Source organism: Cherax quadricarinatus, chromosome 2, assembly GCF_038502225.1.
Source record: "Cherax quadricarinatus isolate ZL_2023a chromosome 2, ASM3850222v1, whole genome shotgun sequence".
Lineage (NCBI taxonomy): Eukaryota > Metazoa > Arthropoda > Malacostraca > Decapoda > Parastacidae > Cherax > Cherax quadricarinatus.
In genome coordinates, this window is record NC_091293.1 from 32492302 (window position 1) to 32516541 (window position 24240).

General features: G+C 42.8%; 1 protein-coding gene across 1 annotated transcript in view; it reads left to right on the forward strand.

Annotated features, from left to right (window-relative positions):
* Positions 1 to 24240, forward strand: part of LOC128706526 (neuronal acetylcholine receptor subunit alpha-7-like) — a 1070503-nt gene that overhangs the window by 995596 nt on the left and 50667 nt on the right. The window lies entirely within an intron of this gene.

Below are 24240 nucleotides of genomic sequence, written 5' to 3' on the forward strand. Positions count from 1 at the left end.
GCTTTAGAGAAGCAAGATATTGCTTTTCGTTGTAATATATAGGGACGAACGAGATATGGGAATTCACATAGAGAAACTGAGAGAGGGAGTAAGAAGAGAGCAAAGAGGAGAAAGAGAATGAAAACAAAGGAGAGCGAAGAACACACGCTGTACAATGGTGAGCAATTAAGAGTAGAGAGATAAAACGGAATTGGGATAATCAAGAATTGAATACAGACGCATGTGGGAAAAAAATAGGGAATAAATGGAAAATAAGAAAGGTGAGAGAGAGAGCGATCGAGTGAGAGTGAGAGAGAGTGATAGAGAGAGTGATAGAGAGAGAGAGAGAGAGAGAGAGAGAGAGAGAGAGAGAGAGAGAGAGAGAGAGAGAGAGAGAGAGAGAGAGAGAGAGAGAGAGAGAGAGAGAGAGAGAGAGAGAGAGAGAGAGAGAGAGAAGAGAAATCGGAGAGTACATAAGAAAGAGAAAGGGTAAAGATAAGAAAAGAGGGTGAGGGAAGGAGAAGCTCAAAAAGGGAAGAGGAAGAAGAAGAGAAGTAAAAGAGTTTGTATGTAATAATGTCTGCAAGGATGGTGAGAAAAGCAAAGACAAAGTTATAGGAGTAATCATAACTGATACACACTTGTGTTCATCTTTCTGTTGTAATGATTTATTTCTTCTTAGGGAAGCAATAACATGTACATAAGTCGCTCGGTTTGTTGTTATAGGGGATTATAATCAATCACATGCACAAATTACAGAGGATTATAATCAGACACGAGCAAAAATTAATCTTAGGTAAGGTGTAACAGTGGATTTCATGAAATACGTACTTGAGGCTGTCAAGTGTACACAATGATTTTTTGTGGTTATAATGATAATGACAACAATAATATAATTTATGCTACTTTTATCACTACTTCTATTTGCTACTACTACTATTTCAACTACTACTACTACTACTATTTCAACTACTACTACTATTACTATTATTTCAACTACTACTACTACTATTTCAACTATCATTAATACTACTACTACTACTATTTCAACTATCATTACCACCACCACTACTACTAGTATTTTTATTACTACTACAACTGTAACTACTGTTGCTGTTATTACTTTTACTACTGCTAGTAATGCTACTGCCACTAATACTAGTACTACTAGTAGCACTACCGCCCTCTACTACAACTACTATTAGCTCTATTGCAACTGTTACTGTTACTTCCACTGATACTAATACTATTACTTGTACTACTACTATTACTTTTACTACTGCTTTTACTACTGCTTCTGCTACTATTATTCCTACTTCATTTACTATTATCATTGCAACTACTGTTACAACTACAATTATTACCATTTCTATTGATTCTACAACTTATATTTTTAATACTATTACTTCTACATCTACTATTATTTCTATTACTAGTACTATTGCTTCAACTAGTGCTATTACTTCAACTAGTGCTATTACTTCTGCTAATACTACTACTACTACATTTTACCTCCCCTTTTCATATTATTTCCACTTTTAGTACTGCTTGGGTTTAGTGTTTTTGTCACTATAATAATAATAATAATAATAATAATAATAATAATATTTTTTACAAAATTACTAATACTAATTAATCTTAAATAAAAATGGCTAATAATACTTCTCATACTGCTGCTGCTGCTAGTACTACTACTACTACTACTACTACTACTACTACTACTACTACTACTACTACTACTACTGCTACTACTGCTACTGCTACTACTACTACTGCTCATTCTATTAATATCACTACTTTTTTAACACTGCTATTAATATTGCTTTTGTTAATGCTGTGATTACAATTATTATTACCACACCGACTATTCATACTGCTAATACCATCACTGCTGCTACCACTACTAGACAAATAGCAAACTATATAAAAATATTATAAAAATAATAAGGTTAACAACAACAGGATAATAATAATAATAATAATAATAATAATAAGAAGAAGAAGAAGAAGAAGAAGAAGAAGAAGAAGAACAATAACAGTAAAACCATTAACAAAAAATATTAACAAGAAAAAATAACATTAACAACATTAACAGCAGCAAAAACCACAACAACCACAATAATAACAATCAAACATCAATTGTAACAATTCTATTAGTACAAGAATGACAGCTAGAAACAAGAAACTAAGATAAATAGCAAAACAATAACAATTACAACAGCAACAACGACAACAGAAACAAATTAAACAATTAAGAGATTTGAACAGCTACAACAAAATCGAAACAAAAATCTCAATAATGCAAAAAATAAAGGCACGTATAATAACCAAATAGAATTCACAAGGGCACAAAGAAAAGACCTAAACTTGGACAACAGAAACATAAAAAATTATATAAATATCAACAATAAAAGACCAAATATCTATAAATTGCAGTCGTGTCAAACGTTTTGATTTTATTAGTGTTCATTTTGTCCAACAGACGCCTTTCAAATCTGATGGTTATGTTTCGCGCACCAAAGACTTTTATATCCAATTGTTTTAGCTCCCAGTGACCGAAATGTCTAAGAGTATAAATTTCCAAATGTGCGTATTTCAGATTTATGCATTTAACAGCATTATGTATCTTGTATAATACATAGGATTACATAATTTATGTGATACATGGAATTATACACCTTGTATGATACATGGTACAATATACTTTGTATGATACATAAGATTATATACCTTGTGTGATACGTGGAATTATATACCTTGTATGATACATGGTGCTATATACTTTCAGTGATACATAGGATTATATACCTTGTGTGATACGTGGAATTATATACCTTGTATGATACATGGTGCTATATACTTTCAATGATTCATAGGATTATATTCCTTGTGTAATACATGGTAAATGTACTTTTGTGTGATACATGGTACTATGTGCTTTGTGTGATACATGGTATTATGTGCTTTGTGTGATACATGGTATTTTGTGTTTTGTGTGATACATGGTATTATGTACTTTGTGTGATACATGGTATTATGTACTTTGTGTGATACATGGTATTATGTACTTTGTGTGATATATGGTACTGTTTACTGTGACACACAAAAATAAGGAAACACGAGAAAACACAAGTGAAAACAAATAAACGCCATGAGAAATCACATCAGAAAATACTAAATAAATTATGTAACACATGACATAACATAAGAAAACACCTGAGAAACACATGAAAAAACCTGAGAAATCACATAAGAAAACATTCTAAAAAATAAAACAGAAAAAAATACAAATCATCAGAGAAAACAAGTGAAAACCCACAAAAAAACTCGTGAGAAATGCCACGAGAAAACATATGAAAAACACCTAAGAAATCACATAAAAAAACACCGGAGAAAACACATGAAAAAAACACTTGAGAAATCACGTGAAAAAAGCCCGAGAAAACACATTAAATCAGATTCCGTTACTATTAGCAGCTTTCATATATTCTCTTACTACTAGTATTACTACCACTACTATTAGTATTACTATCTCTAATACTAGTGCTACTGTCTCTACTAGTATTACTATCTCTACTACTGGTATTACTATCACTACTATCAATATTACTACCACTACTGCTAGTATTACTACCATTACTATTAGTATTACTACCACTTCTACTACTATTATTGCTACTACAACCGCTAGTGTTATCACTAATACTAGTATTACCTTCACTACAACTATATTACTAGTACAGCTACCATCGCAACTAGTATAAGCTGCTACCATTACTATTTGTACTACTACTACTAAAGACTATTGCTACTACTGCCAATAATGCTTCTGCTTCCATTGCTGCTACTGCTACCTGTACTACCTATACTATCAAAACTACTGCTGCTACTACTTCTACTAGCAGTATTACGATTACCATTACTAGTGTTACTACTACTCATGATTCTACTGTTACTAATGCTACTATTATTGATACCACTGCTACGCCTCTTACTGCTACTTCTACTACTATTACTACTTGTAAATTTTAAAGAATAGTGATAATAAATAATAATAATAATGATACTAATATTAATATTAATAAATAATAATAATAATAATAATATTAATAATAATAATAATAATAATAATAATAATAATAATAATAATAATAATAATTAATAGAGTAAGATGGAGCCTTTGCTGTAGACTCATGGTTCAGAGTCTCATTCAATATCACCTCTGCATTCATTAGACCTCTCATCCACTCATTACATCTCACATCCAATCGTTACACCTCTCATCCACTCGTTACACCTCTCATCCACTCGTTACACCTATCCTTTACTCGTTACACCTGTCCTACACTCGTCACACCTCTTCTACACTAGTTACACCTATCCTCCACTCTCCTTCCCTTCTTACCACCTATCTGTCAATAGTTACCATCTCTACTGCACTAATTACCACTTCTCGCACACTAGTAATTATCTCTACTTCATTAGTTACCACGTTTCCTACACTAGAGTTACCATCTCTACTACGCTAGTTACCACCTCTACTACATTACTTACCACCTCTGCTACACTAGTTACCACCTTTACTACACTAGTTACCACCTCTTCTACACTAGTAACCACCTCTACTACACTAGTTACCACCTCTACTACACTAGTTACCACCTCTACTACATTACTTACCACCTCTGCTACACTAGTTACCACCTCTACTACACTAGTTACCACCTCTACTACACTAGTTACCACCTCTACTACACTAGTTACCATATCTACTACACTAGTTACCACTACTACACTAGTTACCACCTCTACTACACTAGTAACCACCTCTATTACACTAGTTACCACCTCTACTACACTAGTTACCGCCTCTACTACGCTAGTTACCACCTCTACTACACTAGTTACCACCTCTACTACACTAGTTACCACCTGTACTACACTAGTTACCACACTACACAAATAACCCGCATATAAAAGAGAGAAGCTTACGACGACGTTTCGGTCCAAGTCGGACCGAAACGACGTCGTAAGCTTTTCTTTATATGTGCGGGTTATTTGTGTATTGTTCCAGTCACGGTATTGTGCCTTTTTGTTATTTCTAGTTACCACCTCTACTACACTAGTTACCACCTCAGCTACACTAGTTACCACCTCTACTACACTAGTTACCACCTCTACTACACTAGTTACCACCTCTACTACACTAGTTACCACCTCTACTAAACTAGTTACCACCTCTACTAAACTAGTTACCACCTCTACTACACTAGTTACCACCTCTACTACACTAGTTACCACCTCTACTAAACTAGTTACCACCTCTACTACACTAGTTACCACCTCTACTACACTAGTTACCACCTCAGCTACACTAGTTACCACCTCTACTACACTAGTTACCACCTCTACTACACTAGTTACCACCTCTACTAAACTAGTTACCACCTCTACTATACTAGTTACCACCTCTACTACACTAGTTACCACCTCTACTATACTAGTTACTACCTCTGCTACAATAGTTACCACCTCTACTACACTAGTTACCACCTCTACTACACTAGTTACCACCTCTACTACACTAGTTACCACCTCTACTACACTAGTTACCACCTCTACTACACTAGTTACCACCTCTACTACACTAGTTACCACCTCTACTATACTAGTTACTACCTCTGCTACACTAGTTACCACCTCTACTACACTAGTTACCACCTCTACTACACTAGTTACCACCTCTACTATACTAGTTACTACCTCTGCTACACTAGTTACCAAATCTACTACACTAGTTACCACCTCTACTACACTAGTTACCACCTCTACTATACTAGTTACCACCTCTGCTACACTAGTTACCACCTCTACTGCACTAGTTACCACCTCTACTACACTAGTTACCAACTCTACTACACTAGTTGCCATCTCTACTACACTAGTAATCACATCTACTGTACTAGTTACCACCTCTGATACACTAGTTACCACCTCTACTACACTAGTTACCACCTCTACTACACTAGTTACCACCTCTACTACACTAGTAACCACCTCTACTACACTAGTTACCACCTCTGCTACACTAGTTACCACCTCTACTACACTAGTTACCACCTCTGCTACACTAGTTACCACCTCTGCTACACTGGTTACCACCTCTACTACACTAGTTACCAACTCTACTACACTAGTTACCACCTCTACTACACTAGTTACCACCTCTACTATACTAGTTACCACCTCTGCTACACTAGTTACCACCTCTACTACACTAGTAACCACCTCTACTATACTAGTTACCACCTCTGATACACTAGTTACCACCTCTACTACACTAGTTACCACCATTCCTACACTAGTTACCACTATTGCAACACTAGTTACCACCTCTATTAAACTAGTTACCACCATTACTACATTAGTTACCACCTCTGCTACACTAGTTACCACCTCTCCTACACTAGTTACCACCATTACTACACTAGTTACCACCTCTACTACAGTAGTTATCACCTCTACTATACTAGTTACCACCATTACTACGCTAGTTACCACCTCTACTACACTAGTTACCACCATTACTACATTAGTTACCACCTCTACTACACTAGTTATCACCATTACTACACTAGTTACCACCATTACTACACTAGTTACCACCTCTGCTACACTAGTTACATCTTTACCCCATGCTGTCATTCTCTATTTCGTTACCACGTTTCCTCGTTTCGTAATTTACTATTCTCGTTACTGTAACTCCACTCGTTACCACTCTTCGATACTCGTAAGAACCTACCCTTCACTCTTTACCACCCCTCCTTCACTCGTTGCCACCTCCCATTCTCTCGTTGCCTCCTCTCATTCGCTCGTTGCCACCTCTCCTTCACTCGTTGCCTCCTCTCATTCACTCGTTGCCACTTCCCCTTCACTCGTTACCTCCTCTCCTTCACTCACTGCCACTCTCCTTCGCTCGTTGCCTCCTCTCATTCACTCGTTGCCACCTCTCCTTCTCTCGTTGTCACCTCTCATTCACTTGTTGCCACATCTCCTTCACTCGTTGCCACTTCTTCTCTCGTTGCCTCCTCTCCTTCACTCGTTGCCACTTCTCCCCTCGTTGCCTCCTCTCATTCACTCGTAGCCATTCTCCTTCACCCGTTGCCTCCTCTCATTCACTCGTTGCCACCTCTCATTCTCTCATTGCCACCTCTCATTCACTCGTTGCCACCTCTCCTTCACTCGTTGCCACCTCCCCTTCACTCGTTGCCTCCTCTCATTCACTCGTTGCCACCTCTCATTCACTCGTTGCCACCTCTCATTCACTCGTTGCCACCTCTCATTCTCTCATTGCCACCTCTCATTCACTCGTTGCCACCTCCCCTTCACTCGTTGCCTCCTCTCATTCACTCGTTGCCACCTCTCATTCACTCGTTGCCACCTCTCATTCACTCGTTGCCACCTCTCATTCTCTCATTGCCACCTCTCATTCACTCGTTGCCACCTCTCCTTCACTCGTTGCCACCTCCCCTTCACTCGTTGCCTCCTCTCATTCACTCGTTGCCACCTCTCATTCACTCGTTGCCACCTCTCATTCACTCGTTGCCACCTCTCATTCACTCGTTGCCACCTCTCACTCATTCGTTGCCACCTCTCATTCACTCGTTGCCACCTCTCATTCACTCGTTGCCACCTCTCATTCACTCGTTGCCACCTCTCATTCACTCGTTGCCACCTCTCATTCACTCGTTGCCACCTCTCATTCACTCGTTGCCACCTCTCATTCACTCGTTGCCACCTCTCATTCACTCGTTGCCACCTCTCCTTCACTCGTTGCCACCTCCCCTTCACTCGTTGCCACATATCCTTCACTCGTTGCCTCCTCTCATTCACTCGTTGCCACTTCTTCTCTCGTTGCCTCCTCTCCTTCACTCGTTGCCACTTCTCCCCTCGTTGCCTCCTCTCATTCACTCGTAGCCATTCTCCTTCACCCGTTGCCTCCTCTCATTCACTCGTTGCCACCTCTCATTCTCTCATTGCCACCTCTCATTCACTCGTTGCCACCTCTCCTTCACTCGTTGCCACCTCTCCTTCACTCGTTGCCACCTCTCATTCACTCGTTGCCACCTCCCCTTCACTCGTTGCCTCCTCTCATTCACTCGTTGCCACCTCTCATTCACTCGTTGCCTCCTCTCATTCACTCGTTGCCTCCTCTCATTCACTCGTTGCCACTTTCCTTCACTCGTTGTCACCTCTCATCTCTTGTTGCCACTTCTCATTCACTAGTTGCCACCTCTCCTTCACTCGTTGTCACTCTCCTTCACTCGTTGCCTCCTCTCATTCACTCGTTGCCACCTCTCATTCTCTCTATGCCTCCTCTCATTCACTCGTTGCCACCTTTCCTTCACTCGTTGCCATCTCTCCTTCACTCGTTGCCTCCTCTCATTCACTCGTTGCCACTTCTTCACTCGTTGCCTCCTCTCATTCACTCGTTTCCACCTCTCCTTCAATCGTTGCTTCCTCTCATTCACTCGTTGCCACTTCTCCTCTCGTTGCCTCCTCTCATTTACTCGTTGCCACCTCTCATTCTCTCGTTGCCACCTCTCATTCACTCGTTGCCACCTCTCCTTCACTCGTTGCCTCCTCTCCTTCACTCGTTGCCACTTCTCCTCTCGTTGCCTCCTCTCATACACTCGTTGGCACCTCTCATTCTCTCGTTGCCACCTCCCATTCACTCGTTGCCACCTCTCCTTCACTCGTAGCCTCCTCTCATTCACTCTTTGCCACTTCTCCTTCACTCGTTGCCTCCTCTCATTCACTCGTTGCCACCTCTTCTTCACTCACTGCCACTCTCCTTCACTCGTTGCCTCCTCTCAATCACTTGTTGACACTTCTCATTCTCTCGTTGCCACCTCTCATTCACTCGTTGGCACCTGTCCTTCACTCGTTGCCACTTTCACTCGTTGCCACCTCTCCTTCACTCGTTGCCTCCTCTCCTTCACTCGTTGCCACCTCTCATTCACTCGTTACCACTTATCCTTTACTCGTTACCTCCTTTCCTTTATTCGTTACCACTTATCTTTCACGCGTTACCACTCTCATTCACTCGTTGCCACATCTTCTACACTCGTTGACAACTCTCATTCACTCGTTGCCAGTCTCCTTCACTCGTTGCCACATCTCCTGTGAACTCATAGTAACTGCAGTTTCTACTACCCCTTTTTTACGATTATTTCATGATCCATTTGTTCTACATGTCCATACCATCGTATTAATAATAATAATATTAATAACAATAATAATAATAATAATAATAATAATAATACCTATGAAAGCAATATATAAATAGATATTAATAATTATGACCACAACCATAACAGAGACGATAATATTCTGGGAATAGTTAAAGAGTGCAGAACTGAGGGAAGATGAGGTAATATCTGGGAAATTATGGCGAGAAACACACCGAAGCACAGCTGAGGCGCGTGTAGACATCGTTTATGTTTGTTTTTTTAATTAAATGTCTTGGCAAGAGAGACAAATAATGTTTTTTTATTGGAACAACGTGTCAGATGAACGACTGACACATTCAAGATGCACTTCAAATCAACACTTCGTTGCCGAGGTGATTGAGATTGCGAGAGGTCACCTGGAACTGACATCCCGGTATTCATCCTTGTATACAGCTTTATACACAGAAGTGATTTCGCTGGGTTATTTAATAGAGTGGAAAAGGCTATTGTTTGCACTCCGGGTGGTAATGGTTGAGACGGGTCATGGTGTGGTCACCTGGAGATTCTAATAGTATCGTCAGGGGGAAATGACAATAATGGGGTGCAATATTCTACGGTAGTCAGGGAAATAACGTTTATAGGGTGAACAGCACTATCATTGGGGTGCAACACACTCTCCGCTACAACAACATGCTGCCAGACTAAATACTGTTGTTTTCGTAATTTCGCTATTGAAGGTTAATTATACATTAAGTATACCTAACTTAAACGAACCTTACCTAACTTACACAGCCTAACTTACACACACCTAACCTAACCTACCTAACCCACAGAGACCTAATCTAACCAATAGACCCCAAGCTGTCATTATGAGGGAAGTGGATAAATTTTTCATGTTAGTTCTTGTTAAGTCGAGCTGTAGTGCATACGATGTTCCGCGTGTGACTTGCACCAAGATTAGTAGATAGGGCCATCAGCTAGAAGGCCTGGTGTGGGACCGGCCAGCGGAGGCAGTGACTCCCGGAATGGCCTTCAAGTGACTGTCAGGTAACTTATTCAGACCTATACTATGGTGAGTTAACCTGTATCCGGTGTCGAGTTGGCTAGTGTCGGTGGTGAGTTAACTACTGTCGGGGTTAAGTTGACCAGTGTCAGTGGTGAGTTAACTACTGTCAGTGGTGAGTTGACCAGTGTCAGTGGTGAGTTGACTAGTGCCACTGGTGAGATGACTAGTGCCAGTGGTGAGTTAACTAATGTCAGGGGTAAGTTGACCAGTGTCAGTGGTGTGTTGGCTAGTGTAAGTGGTGAGGTGATCAGTGTCAGTAGTAAGTTTACCTGTATCAGTGGGGAATTGACTGTTGTCAGTATGGAGCTGCCCTGAATCATTGACGAGTTGACCTGTGTCCAGTGAAGAGCTGTTCAGGGGGTTCTCTCTACTAGTTTTTTTTTATATTTTATTTAAAACAGTACAGAACAGTAAATAAATAAAATAATGAAGGACCTATCCGGCAACAGCTATAATAACTTTCCATTGCCTAAAAATTCACAACACACACAACCCCGTGTGGGTTCCCATCACCCCTCCTTATCCCCTTCCTAATCTAAATCAAGCTGGTTTACCACAGCAACCTGCGTTAATCTTGCAGACATGTTGACATATATACATTAATATTACAGTTGTCATTCTAGTCCACAAAGTGTATTACACGACCACAAGACTGCTTTAACAATGTATATTACACGACCACAAGACTGCTTGAACAATGTATATTACACGACCACAAGACTGCTTGAACAATGTATATTACACGACCACAAGACTGCTTGAACAATGTATATTACACGACCACAAGACTGCTTGAACAATGTATATTACACGACCACACGACTGCTTGAACAATGTATATTACACGACCACAAGTCTGATTGAACAATGTATGTTACACGACCCCACGACTGCTTGAACAATGTATATTACACGACCACAAGACTGCTTGAACAATGTATATTACACGACCACAAGACTGCTTGAACAATGTATATTACACGACCACACGACTGCTTGAACAATGTACTAACAACAGTCATAGTATAGGTATGTATCAGAACAATCAACACATTACCATAACATGAATACATTTAGCATACATAAGTCATTCACTGCAGGTAATGACACCTAATCATAAAATTCTCCCCAGCACAAACGTGTGGGAAGCCTCACCCCCCCCCCATCCTTTTTTTCTTTCTCACCGAAACCTACTCTCAACCAAACATACAATTTATGCAGTAAAGAAAATGAATACAACATCTTATCACATTGATACAGTACATGTATATACACAGCCCATTTCGCAGCATCCTCAAGTAATAACAAAGATACTAAAGTGAACGTTGGGACACGCTCTTATTACGAAGGTATTGTACATGTGTATACAAGAGGCCACATAACAGCAGTGCTGGTGCTGACCCAGGCCCAGCCGCTGGCCCAGGCCCAGCCGCTGGCCCAGGCTCAGCCCCCAGCCCCAGTGCTGACCCAGACCCTTACTGCCAGTTCAGACTTTCCTAGGGACTTACCAAAACCACCACAAAAAAAAGTAAATATACAACCATCTAAAACCGTAAATATACAACCATCATTGCACAAGACCGTGGCCCACAGTACAGATGTTGGAGAGGAGTCTCCTCCTTCTTCCTCTACTGGGGAAAGTAGATGGAATCCAAGACGGGGTGGCCCTGGCTTGGATACTGAGGATTATAGTGCAGTCCCAGAACCTGCAGAAATTGACAACACACCTCCTAACAATTCTCAACCAAAGGTGAATTTGTGCAAATATTATGCTTGGGGCATCTGTAAGCATGGAATAACAGGTAAAAAAATGGGACATGCAACTTTGAGCATCCCAAAAAATGTAGCGACCTCCTGTCTAAAGGAGTGTGTCGTTCTTCTTCCCGTACTTTCTTTCACCCAAAAATGTGCCACTCCTCGGTCCTCCAGAAGCAGTGTTACAACATCGACTGCCCTGCATACCATCTAAAAGGGACCAGGAGGCACAGCCCCCACAAGACAAACAATAGTAGCTACGACAACCCAACTCCAGGTGATTTTTTAGTGACAGGAAACGGAAAAAGAAAATGGAAGGAAATAACAAAAATAGTCCACCACCTTGGAGCCTTGTTGGACTGGAGGCGCAGCCAGTGGCCACCCATGACTCTCCAGAATTACAACTTCTGATGCCAATAACAAAATCCCCCCAACAAACACAGAATACAACCTCGTTTATATTTGCTAATATACAGGGCCTTAAGCCATCCACCAACAACAAAATACCTTTTATCAGTGGATTTCTAGACGAGTCTAATGCAATGTTTGCAGCCTTCACAGAGACTCACACAAAAGATCACTTTGACAGTGAAATATGGATAGATGCGACAGAAAAACAGGCAACAAGGGGGGGTTGCCCTGTATGTCAAAGAGTCCCTTATCTGCACGGAGTTGCTGAACACCACAAATGAGGTAGTTGAAGCTCTATCAGTAAAGATCGAGAACCAAAACCTAGTCATTATGGTTGTATATAAGCCACCAGATGCAACCTCACAACGGTTCAAGGAACAGCTACTGAAAATTGATTACAGTTTGGAAAACCTTCCAGCTCCATCCCCAAACATCTTACTGCTTGGTGATTTCAACCTAAGGCATACAAAATGGAAGAATGTAGCAAATAATGTTATAGCTTAAACAATCCCCGGAGGTAGCGCAGATGAAAGGTCACACACACATGAGCTACTAAGTCTCTGCGAAAAACACACCTTAAGCCAGCAGATAGTGGAGCCAACAAGACTAGAAAACACACTTGACCTTATCTTCACAAATAATGAGGACCAGATAAGAGACATAAGAATATCAAAAACAACTAATTCCGATCACAACCTAATCGAAGTCCAGATGTACATGCATAGGGGTCCTGATCAGCAGAATGCATGTACCTGTGAAGGTGTCTTCACAAAATACAACTTCAACAACAAGAACATCAACTGGGACCAGGTAAACCATGTCCTATACGAAACATGTTGGGAAGATGTCTTAAATGACATGGATCCAAACCAGTGCCTTGAAAGGATCAACTTCCTGACAGCCGAAGCATGTTCTAGGCATATTCCCCTAAGAAAGAAGAAGAGCAGGAGTAAGCTGGAGAGAGAAAGGCGCTCCCTCTACAGAAGACGACGAAGAGTCACTGAGCTCCTCAGGAGTGCTAGAATATCTGATACATGAAAGGAGGCGCTCACCAGGGAAGTGGAAACTATCGAACTTAAGTTAAATGACTCTTACTGGAACCAGGAGAGGCAGGAGGAGCTTTAAGCTATTAGTGAAATTGAAAGAAATTCAAAATATTTCTTTTCATATGCCAAAAACAAGGCAAATACCACATCTAGTATCGGGCCCTTACTCAGACAGGATGGGACTTACACAGATGACAACAAGGAAATGAGTGAAATATTGAAATCCCAGTACTACTCTGTGTTTAGTGAACCACAAATCGGTCTGAGGATTGACGACCCAAATGATTTCTTCATGAATGAGCCTCAAAACTCAATAAATGTATGCCAGATTTCCGACATTACTCTAACTCCGATAGATTTCGAAAAAAACATTGACAACATGCCTATGCACTCAGCCCCGGGCCCAGACTCGTGGAACTCTGTTTTCATTAAGAACTGCAAGAAACCCGTCTCGCGTGCCCTAAGTACACTATGGAGGAGGAGCTTGGACATGGATGAAATTCCACAGTCACTTAAAACAACGGATATAGCCCCACTCCATAAAGGTGACAGCAAAGCATTAGCTAAGAACTACAGACCAATAGCTCTGACGTCCCTCATCATAAAAATCTTTGAAAGAGTGCTAAGAAGCAGGATTGCAAATCACCTGGATTCCCAAAATCTGCACAATCCAGGGCAACATGGGTTCAGGGCAGGTCGCTCCTGCCTCTCACAACTACTGGATCACTATGACATGGCTTTGGATGCACTGGAAGAAAATCAGAATGCAGATGTAATATACACAGACTTTGCAAAAGCATTTGACAAATGCGATCATGGCGTAATAGCCCATAAAATACGTGCTAAAGGAATAACTGGGAAAGTGGGGAGATGGATCTTCAACTTCCTAACAAATCGAACACAAAGAGTAGTGGTCAACAGAGTTAAATCGGAGGCTGCCATAGTGAAGAGCTCTGTTCCACAAGGCACAGTACTCGCCCCCATCTTATTCCTTATCCTCATATCAGACATAGACAGAGATATACATCACAGCCCGGTATCATCCTTTGCGGATGATACTAGGATCTGCATGAGGCTGTCATCTGCTGAGGACGCGGTTAACCTCCAAGAAGATATAAACAAAGTTTTCCAGTGGGCAACGGTAAACAATATGATGTTCAATGAGGACAAATTCCAACTACTCCGTTATGGAAAACTGGAGGAGATAATAACTAGAACAGAGTATACTACAGACTCTGGCCATACAATAGAGCGGAAAAATAATGTAAGGGATCTGGGAGTAGTAATGTCTGAGGATCTCACTTTCAAGGATCACAACAGTGCCACGATCGCACGTTCAAAGAAAATGATAGGATGGATAATGAGAACTTTCAAAACGAGAGATGCCAAGCCATTGATGATTCTTTTCAAATCACTTGTTCTCTCTAGGCTGGAATACTGCTGTACATTAACATCTCCATTCAAAGCAGGTGAAATCGCAGATCTAGAGAGTGTACAAAGATCCTTTACTGCATGGACAAGTTCTGTCAAGCACCTTAACTACTGGGAACACTTGGAAGCACTGGACTTGTACTCGTTGGAACGCAGGAGGGAGAGATATATCATAATCTACACTTGGAAAATCCTGGAAGGAATGGTCCCAAATCTACACACAGAAATCACTCCCTACGAAAGTAAAAGACTGGGCAGGCGATGCAAAATGCCCCCAATAAAAAGTAGGGGCGCCATTGGTACACTAAGGGAAAACACCATAAGTGTCCGGGGCCCAAGACTGTTCAACAGCCTCCCATCAAGCATTAGGGGAATTGCCAATAAACCCCTGGCTGCCTTCAAGAGAGAGCTGGACAGATACCTAAAGTCAGTGCCGGATCAGCCGGGCTGTGGCTCGTACGTTGGACTGCGTACGGCCAGCAGTAACAGCCTAGTTGATCAGGCCCTGATCCATCGGGAGGCCTAGTCATGGACCGGGCCGCGGGGGCGTTGATCCCCGGAATAACCTCCAGGTAGCAGACCCCTCACGACGAACACTACCTTTTTTTTTATACAGTGTGAATACATAGGTATAATATACATACCCAATACTAGACAATATTCTATAGAACACAAGGACGCTCCTCAAACCTCCACTATACAGACCCAACCCCATAATATTACACAACTTAACATAATCGTCCAAAATTCATACACACACCAGCGGCATACGTCACTCTCAATCACACCAGCGTACCTTCGGTGCACACAGGTTCAGGCCTAACACCTCGTACTCCACAATTTAAAAACACATCTGAACAGCACAGATCAAGCCACTTTCATCCTAGCACTGGGCACCCATGCCCCACCCCCAAGGCGCACGCTTAATAATGGAGCCCCAAGACACGCACTGCCATCATGCAGCATACCTGCCACGACGTGTCCCGACCCTACGTAAACCCCCCTCTCACCAGGCTAAGGTTTCCTCCCTCGCTGCCCCACTACTACTTTTGCATGCCCACCTGGGCCCTGGGGACCACGTTTGCCATGTTCTCCACGCACGACACCCGTCCCACCAGGCACCACCTGCTGTCGCTGCTCACCTCCACTAGCACACCGCCCCCCGCCTACAGATGCCTCCGTCCCTGAACGTTGAGCCGGCGTCAGGACGTCGTCAGAGTCCGACATTGTTACCGTCCTCTTCCTCGTCCCAGCGTCCTCCTCCATGTTTGTGACCGGGTTGTCCACACGATGAACCTCCACCACCACCTTCGTCGATGCCTTCTGACCAGGGGTCATCACGTTCCCGCCAGCCTCACCACCACCAGCAACCGCCTCCTGCTGCCCGACCGCCACGGACACGAGCTCCGGACTGGCCGACGGCACAGCCGGGAGGCCACATCCGTAGACGGGAGCATGGTATGCAAAACCGACGGTAATGTCGCATCCAAGTCCTCCACTTCTGCCGTCACTTGGTCCTCCCCAAAAGACTGCTGTACCACCAGCGATGCAGGCAACTCGGGAGACGTCAGCTCCAGCTCCGACACTACCACTGGCTTCTCAATCTCCTTGTCCATGTATGGGAGCCTCCTGCCCAACCTCATTTTTTGCTCCACCGGCCGGCCTCCTGGCCTGCCCTCGCTGCCCACACTCTGCCACCATATGATCATAGTCGCCGCAGAGGCGGTACGTCCGTCGTTGACCAGCATACGACACCATGACCTGCGTGCGGAAGTCATCAAGGTAACAACATACTATGGTATGGCCTGGCGTAGAGACATCTTAATGGTAAACGAACCTTCTGGGAGACCAGCATACGCCCCAGCACCCACTTGCCTTGTTTAGCCATGTGTACCACTCCGTATCTGCTGAAAACACTGCGGAGATCCATTCATCGGCCTCGAAGGGCACATTGTGCAGTTTCATCCTCGTATATTGTCGAGAGACATCCACCATACGCACACGCACTCCTCATACACTGGCCCCTGGAGTAGTTTCACAAATATCCGGTAGGCGCCATTTAATGCCTTACAGTACAAATACTTGTCCACAATACCATAAGTGTCACGGATAACCTTGGGCAGCAATACTTGTGCAGTCTCAGGGTAACTGATATCTAAATATAATACATAGATAGGTAGGGAAAAAACTTATCTAACTTTGACAATATGAATAAGAACAAAAACTAATACTCAGCAACCCATCAAAAATAAAAATGAAATCACCTGCAATAACAACATTATACATATACACTGAACTTCAACCATGAAAGAGGAAACGCTGTTTCCAACTAAGCGGACTTGAAGAACAATGAAAATACAATACTAAATACCCATCAAACTCCAAATAAGTGAAACTATGTCCACTGTCAAGTGACTAAACAAATCAATACCTCATTAATTAAACATTAGATAATGATATAATTATTGAGCTCGTTTAGACGTGTTACGACCAATAAATAATAACTGAATTTGTTATTTACACATCATATACATATGACGTTCATAAATCAATTCCAAAACATACCATGACCTTGAAACATAATGGATACAATATTATATAGCGAAAGTACATTTGTTCGATGAAGATTTAAACGTCACGGTCTGACACATGAAAACTGTACTATGAATCCAAAGGTAATAAACACAATCTAGATAATCTTCTATTTTACCGTCGTTACACTTTCTCGTACCCAAACACAACCTTATTTATTATGCTCACACCAAACCACGCACGCAAAACACATACGAGAGACCAGTCCTTTTACGTTTTCACGTCGTACAAATGCCATAAATTCACAACACGGAAACTACGATACGTATAAGGAAAACTACGTTCCCAATGATTCTCAAACAACAACTGATTCCTACACTTCGTTCGATACATAACAGCTATAATACCGTGTACCCTCTCAATCGTTCCCGCTCTCCGGAGTACCCAAGATGTATGAATAAAATCTGATACTAACACCCCCAGTGCCCTTGCGACCTCATCCGGGACCCCCCCTCCCACGTCTAAACTAAGGACACGTAAAGGAGACAACCCCCCACCCACCCACCTAATAAGTCTACCGAGCCAAAAGCGAACGGCTTCTAACCGCTCGCAAAAATAAATCGCAAGAAAAACAGTTTCTTCAATCCCACACTCGCTACAGGACGGAATATCGCGTAACCGTCGTGTACACAAAACAGACCCGCACGGTAAAATGTTACGAAAGAATTTACCGTTTCACGAACTACGAGTCGCAACGGAAGATCCACCAGACGGTTCCAAATATCAGCCCAAGTGTACAACGGAAACTGACTACAGACCGGTGCCACGTCAGCTTCCATAGTCGCCCGAATTAAAATATGCAATTAACACGCCCGCGGATTTGGAACCACTGTAAGCACGCGCAACATATCCACGCACATATGGCGATCACGCCCCTTAACACACCTGCCTGGATTACCTGGAGGTTATTCCGGGGATCAACGCCCCCGCGGCCCGGTCCACGACCAGGCCTCCCGATGGATCAGGGCCTGATCAACTAGGCTGTTACTGCTGGCCGTATGCAGTCCAACATACGAGCCACAGCCCGGCTGATCCGGCACTGACTTTAGGTATCTGTCCAGCTCTCTCTTGAAGGCAGCCAGGGGTTTATTGGCAATTCCCCTAATGCTTGATACGCTGTTGAACAGTCTTGGGCCCCGGACACTTATGGTGTTTTCCCTTAGTGTACCAATGGCGCCCCTACTTTTTATTGGGGGCATTTTGCATCGCCTGCCCAGTCTTTTACTTTCGTAGGGAGTGATTTATGTGTGCAGATTTGGGACCATTCCTTCCAGGATTTTCCAAGTGTAGATTATGATATATCTCTCCCTTCTGCGTTCCAACGAGTACAAGTCAAGTGCTTCCAAGCGTTCCCAGTAGTTAAAGTGCTTGACAGAACTTATACGTGCAGTAAAGGATCTCTGTACACTCTCTAGATCTGCGATTTCACCTGCTTTGAATGGAGATGTTAATGTACAGCAGTATTCCAGCCTAGAGAGAACAAGTGATTTGAAAAGAATCATCATGGGCTTGGCATCTCTCGTTTTGAACGTTCTCATTATCCATCCTATCACTTTCTTTGCACGTGCGATCGTGGCACTGTTGTGATCCTTGAAAGTGAGATCCTCATACATTACTACTCCCAGGTCCCTTACATTATTTTTCCGCTCTATTGTATGGCCAGAGTCTGTAGTATACTCTGTTCTAGGTATTGATACGTCTCACCAACCGGATTACCTGTCACTCGCAGGTATTGCACATATGTATGCTTGACAAAAAGAGCAAGCATTGATGCATGAAAAACTAATAATCCCAAACCCCCTTGAGAACATTTAAACTAAGCACACTGCGACGTAACCAGCAACAACGACTTCCCCAGATAAACCGAAAAACACGCACCAATAAACGTGCCTCATCTCTTGGACACAACAAAGATACACGCACTACATGCCACACTTTAGGATATAGGATGGAATTAGTAACTATCACCCGCTGATGGAGAGTTAACCCATGTAACCTCAGCATACCCACACGCCGGATAACGCTATCATCCACCATCTTAGAATTGAGCACACGTCCTTCAGTTCTAAATAGCAAATAAAATTTGTGATAAGGGGCACCCCTGGCGAATCCCATGATGCAAATATACAGACGTACCTAACTTCCCGTTTACCTGGACGCGCAAACTCGCGTCAGTATACAAAGACATAACCCACTTAACAATCGTTCGTGCGAAACCCAGATGCTCCATTATCATTTTCAACACTAGATGATCAACCCATTTCATTTTGGTGGTCGCGAACAAAATCACCAAGTACTTTTGGCCTAAATACAGCGATCGTCCCGGGATACCAGCCTGACCTGGATGTAAAACCTTCTCTGAGATGGGTTTAAGGCGATTGTACAAAATTTTTGCATATAATTTATAGTCAGTATTTAACAGGGTAATCGCCCTGTAATCATGTATATCAGTACATTCGTTTTTTTCTCGGAACAACGATCACAATACCTTCTCGCTGAGACCTACTTAAACAAACCCGAGTTTTCATACTATTTAATAACCGAACAAGAAACCCACGTAACTCGCCCCAGAATTCTAAATAAAATTCACATGGCAACCCGTCTGACTCCGGCGATTTTCCTTTTTTCATGTCCTGCAAAGTTGTCCGTATTTCATCAGCACTAACAGGCCCCATAGCATATAGTTGTTCCTCCTCTATTAATTTACGAGTCACCCACGACTGGACGACATCCATGGCAGCAGTACGATCTCGACTATCACTAAATGTATCACGATAAACTATGTCAGCATAAAGAGTCATACGATCGGTATCCATTATCGTCGTACCCGACGGGAAGGACTCAACCCCGTCCCGCACCGTAAAACCCATTATATTTAACGCCCGACGACGCTGACTTTGTTCACGTAGAACATACGCAGATGGTCGGTCTCCCCAAAGAACTTCATCAATTCCCACCGCAATTCGCGCCCCCTGAAATAACTGATTTTGTAAATCCGATATTTCCGCTTTCAGGGCGGCGATGGTGGTTACCGGATATGCTGCACATGGCTCGTAACACGCACGTAATTGATGTCGTAAGTAATTTAACTTCCCATAACGCAATTGTATCGCCTCTTTACTCATCGCCCGAAAAAAGGATTTAATACAGGGTTTACTCCTTACATCCCACCACTCTAGAATATCTACGATACCTATCCCATTATTCCATAATTGAGACCACATCCGACGAAATAAATCATGAATTTCATCTCCTTTTAAAATACTAACATTTAATTTCCAAAACTGATGAACGACTTGTGGCAAACCAGCCCAAGCGAGACGTACCAGTACGCCACGATGATCAGTAAAATGTTCACCACATGTCTGGACACTCTGTATGTCAATAGCACGCGCTACATAGATCCTACTGAGTCGCGCCGTGTAACCCTGTCGGACAAAAGTAAAATCCACCCCACCAACTACATCACCTCCCATATCGCGCAACGCAACCCCTTGCAAAATACCACCCAAAAGTTGAGAATAGAACCCACTACCCCGCAGTTCCACATCCCCACGTCGTGTAACGCAATTCCAGTCACCTCCCACGACGGATACCGCAGGAAGCGACCGGAAATGATATACAAGCGTCTCCTGAAAAAACTGATTTTTCGTTACCGCATCCCCCACCGCAGGCCCATATACGCTAATGAATCCGACTCTCATCGTACCCCATCACCCGTCATCGCGCACCAAACGACAGTCAAACCCAACTTCCTAATGATGTAACCGAAAAGGACTGTTCTCTCGTATCAACACTACCACACCACCCTTCAACCGCGCACTATTCACACAGTACACAACATAACCTCGTATCCTCAATTCACCCACATCCCGAAAATTGTGTTCTTGAAGAAACATAATGTCAGGTTTAAAACGTGAACACTGCTCAAAATAATCTTTCCTATGAACCGCCCGTAAACCATTGACATTTAAACACTGGAATATTGCTGGCTTTCATCACACACATTCACTCTTAACACATTTAGACACTGAGCTACATCACCGTCAGGGCCACTAACATCGCCAGGCGGGAGATTCACCACCTTGGCATCATCTTCAAAGTTATTAGCCGAAACTGTGGCCCACGACTTTTTTCCAGGTCGTTGTCCTGGTGTCAGTTCATCATCACTACTTGAATTCCCTGCCGCCCGCTTACGGGAGCTCCCGTCATGAATGGTGCGGGCAGGCGCGGTCACGTGTGCATGGACGTCCATGCTAGTAGTTATCGCAGTGGGTCCGTCGGGAGTCGCAGTCGTTGACGGTGGGCTACCAATGCTATTATCGGATGCCACTGGGGTGGATGGTGGTGCCGGACACCCCTCCACCGCACAATATAATTCCGGAAATGATACAGAGAGGCCTAGCTCGACCTCACGAGACGGAACAACATCAGTGGACGTCGCCGCGACACCGTCATCAGCAACGCTCTTCTCCATACAGGGCAATATTGCACACGGCGTATCAGGTGTAGAGACAAGTACATCGAGGGAAGACTGTTGAGACGTTGGTGTCGGACGGGCACCCGCCCCTGCCGTGGACTCAGGGGCTTGTGTAGGAGCGTCTGACAGTACACGTTGCTCACGTTGTCGAGAACGCTGACGATCACATTGATACGCCATGTGTCCATATGCTAGATCTGCTTTACACAGCACTGGAAAATAAGGAATATCCGCTAGGAATTTTTATTGACCTAAGAAAAGCTTTTGACACAGTAGACCACGGCATCCTACTCCACAAACTTGACCATTATGGTATAAGAGGCCATGCGCTAGCATATTTCAAATCCTACCTTACTAATAGGTATCAATATGTCACCATTAAAGACACAGCATCATCAACACGGCCACTTGATACTGGAGTTCCGCAGGGAAGTGTCCTTGGACCCCTGCTCTTCCTCATTTACATCATTGATCTTCCAAACGTATCCCAACACCTGAAACCCATTCTCTTTGCTGACGACACTACTTATGTCATCTCTCACCCTAATCTTGCCACCCTCAACACTATTGTTAATGAGGAGCTGCTCAAAATATCAACTTGGATGACAGCCAATAAACTTACACTTAACACTGACAAAACCCACTATATTATGTTTGGTAGCAGAGCAGGTGCTGCGCAACTTAACATTAAGATCGACAGCACTCTAACTGCCAGACATAATGAGGGCAAATTCCTAGACCTATACCTCGACAACAACCTGAATTTCAGCACCCATATCCAACACATATCAAAAAAAGTGTCCAAAAAAGTTGGGATCCTCTCCAAGATACGATACTATGTGCCGCAAAATGCCCTTCTCACACTATACCATTCACTCATTTATCCATACCTCACCTATGCTATTTGTGCTTGGGGATCAACTGCAGCAATACAACTAAAGCCAATAATAACTCAACAAAAAGCTGTAATAAGAATAATCACTAATTCCCATCCCTGGCAACACCCCCCCACTCTTCATAGATCTAAACTTACTCTCTGTTCAGAACATCCACACTTACTACTATGCAATCTACATATACAGGACCTTAAATTCCAATGTTAATCTTGACCTAAAATGCTTTCATGATAGTTGTGACAGGACCCACAGGCATAACACCAGACAAACATCTCTACGACATTTCCCGTGTCCGACTAAACCTTTATAAAAACTCAATGTATGTCAAAGGCCCTAAAATCTGGAACACTCTACCTGAAAACTCTAGAACAGCAGACACATTCATCACCTTCAAAACTACTGTTAGAAAACATCTTATCTCCCTGATACACCCCATCAATTAACTACATAAAAACCACCTGGTGGTCCACATTTACCCTCACTCACTCACCCATTTGACTATAAGCACAGAAATACATATCCTAGTCTTAAAATAATGATTCCTAACTAGTCATAAGTTTGCCTGTGATACTCCAATATAGAAGCTATGTATTGTGCCAAAACAAAAGCATTCACATTGCTAAACTCACAAACTAGTATTTGTCACTTAGTATTTAGTCGCTTAGTATTTAGTCAACTTACTCCACAAATTGTTATAATTTAGGGTTAAGAATTAATCTAAGTTTGCTCGAAATGCCTAGCTTTGCTAGGTGTTCTAGTGGCCCCCTCTGTAATTAGTATTTTACTACATGTAAACCACACGATAACCAAAATCTGTAAACCCTGCATTGTAATCCTTACAGAGAATAAACTTTGATTTGATTTGATTTGACATAACCGACACGTCTCCCTTTGCCCCGGGTAATACACATATACCTGAGTACGGTAGACTCCGAGGACAACAAAAGATGGGATGGGCATTTTGAGGGACATTTTCACCGAAAATGACCCATCAGGTTTACCGTCAAACGGGCCATAGCTCCATACCCCTGCAGTAGCCCGATGGATCATCCCAAATTTAGTGAAGGCCTGACGGATTGCATACTCATCAGCTTCGAAAGGGACATTTCGAAGCTTGACCCACGTGTAAGTGCGGGACACGCCCCGGAGACACACTGCCACAGCTGGTTTCACTATCGTTGGGGTTCTTAAATGGAGATATCGAGGGTTGAAGGTAGACACACTTGTTGAATGGTAACGATATATTGTCAGACTGTGATGATGGGAAATGGAGCCCAGCCTCTGCCTGTCCTAGCCTGGATGTCTAACGCCGACTGAGGCCGAGGCAGAGGTACGAACGTACACATGCGCA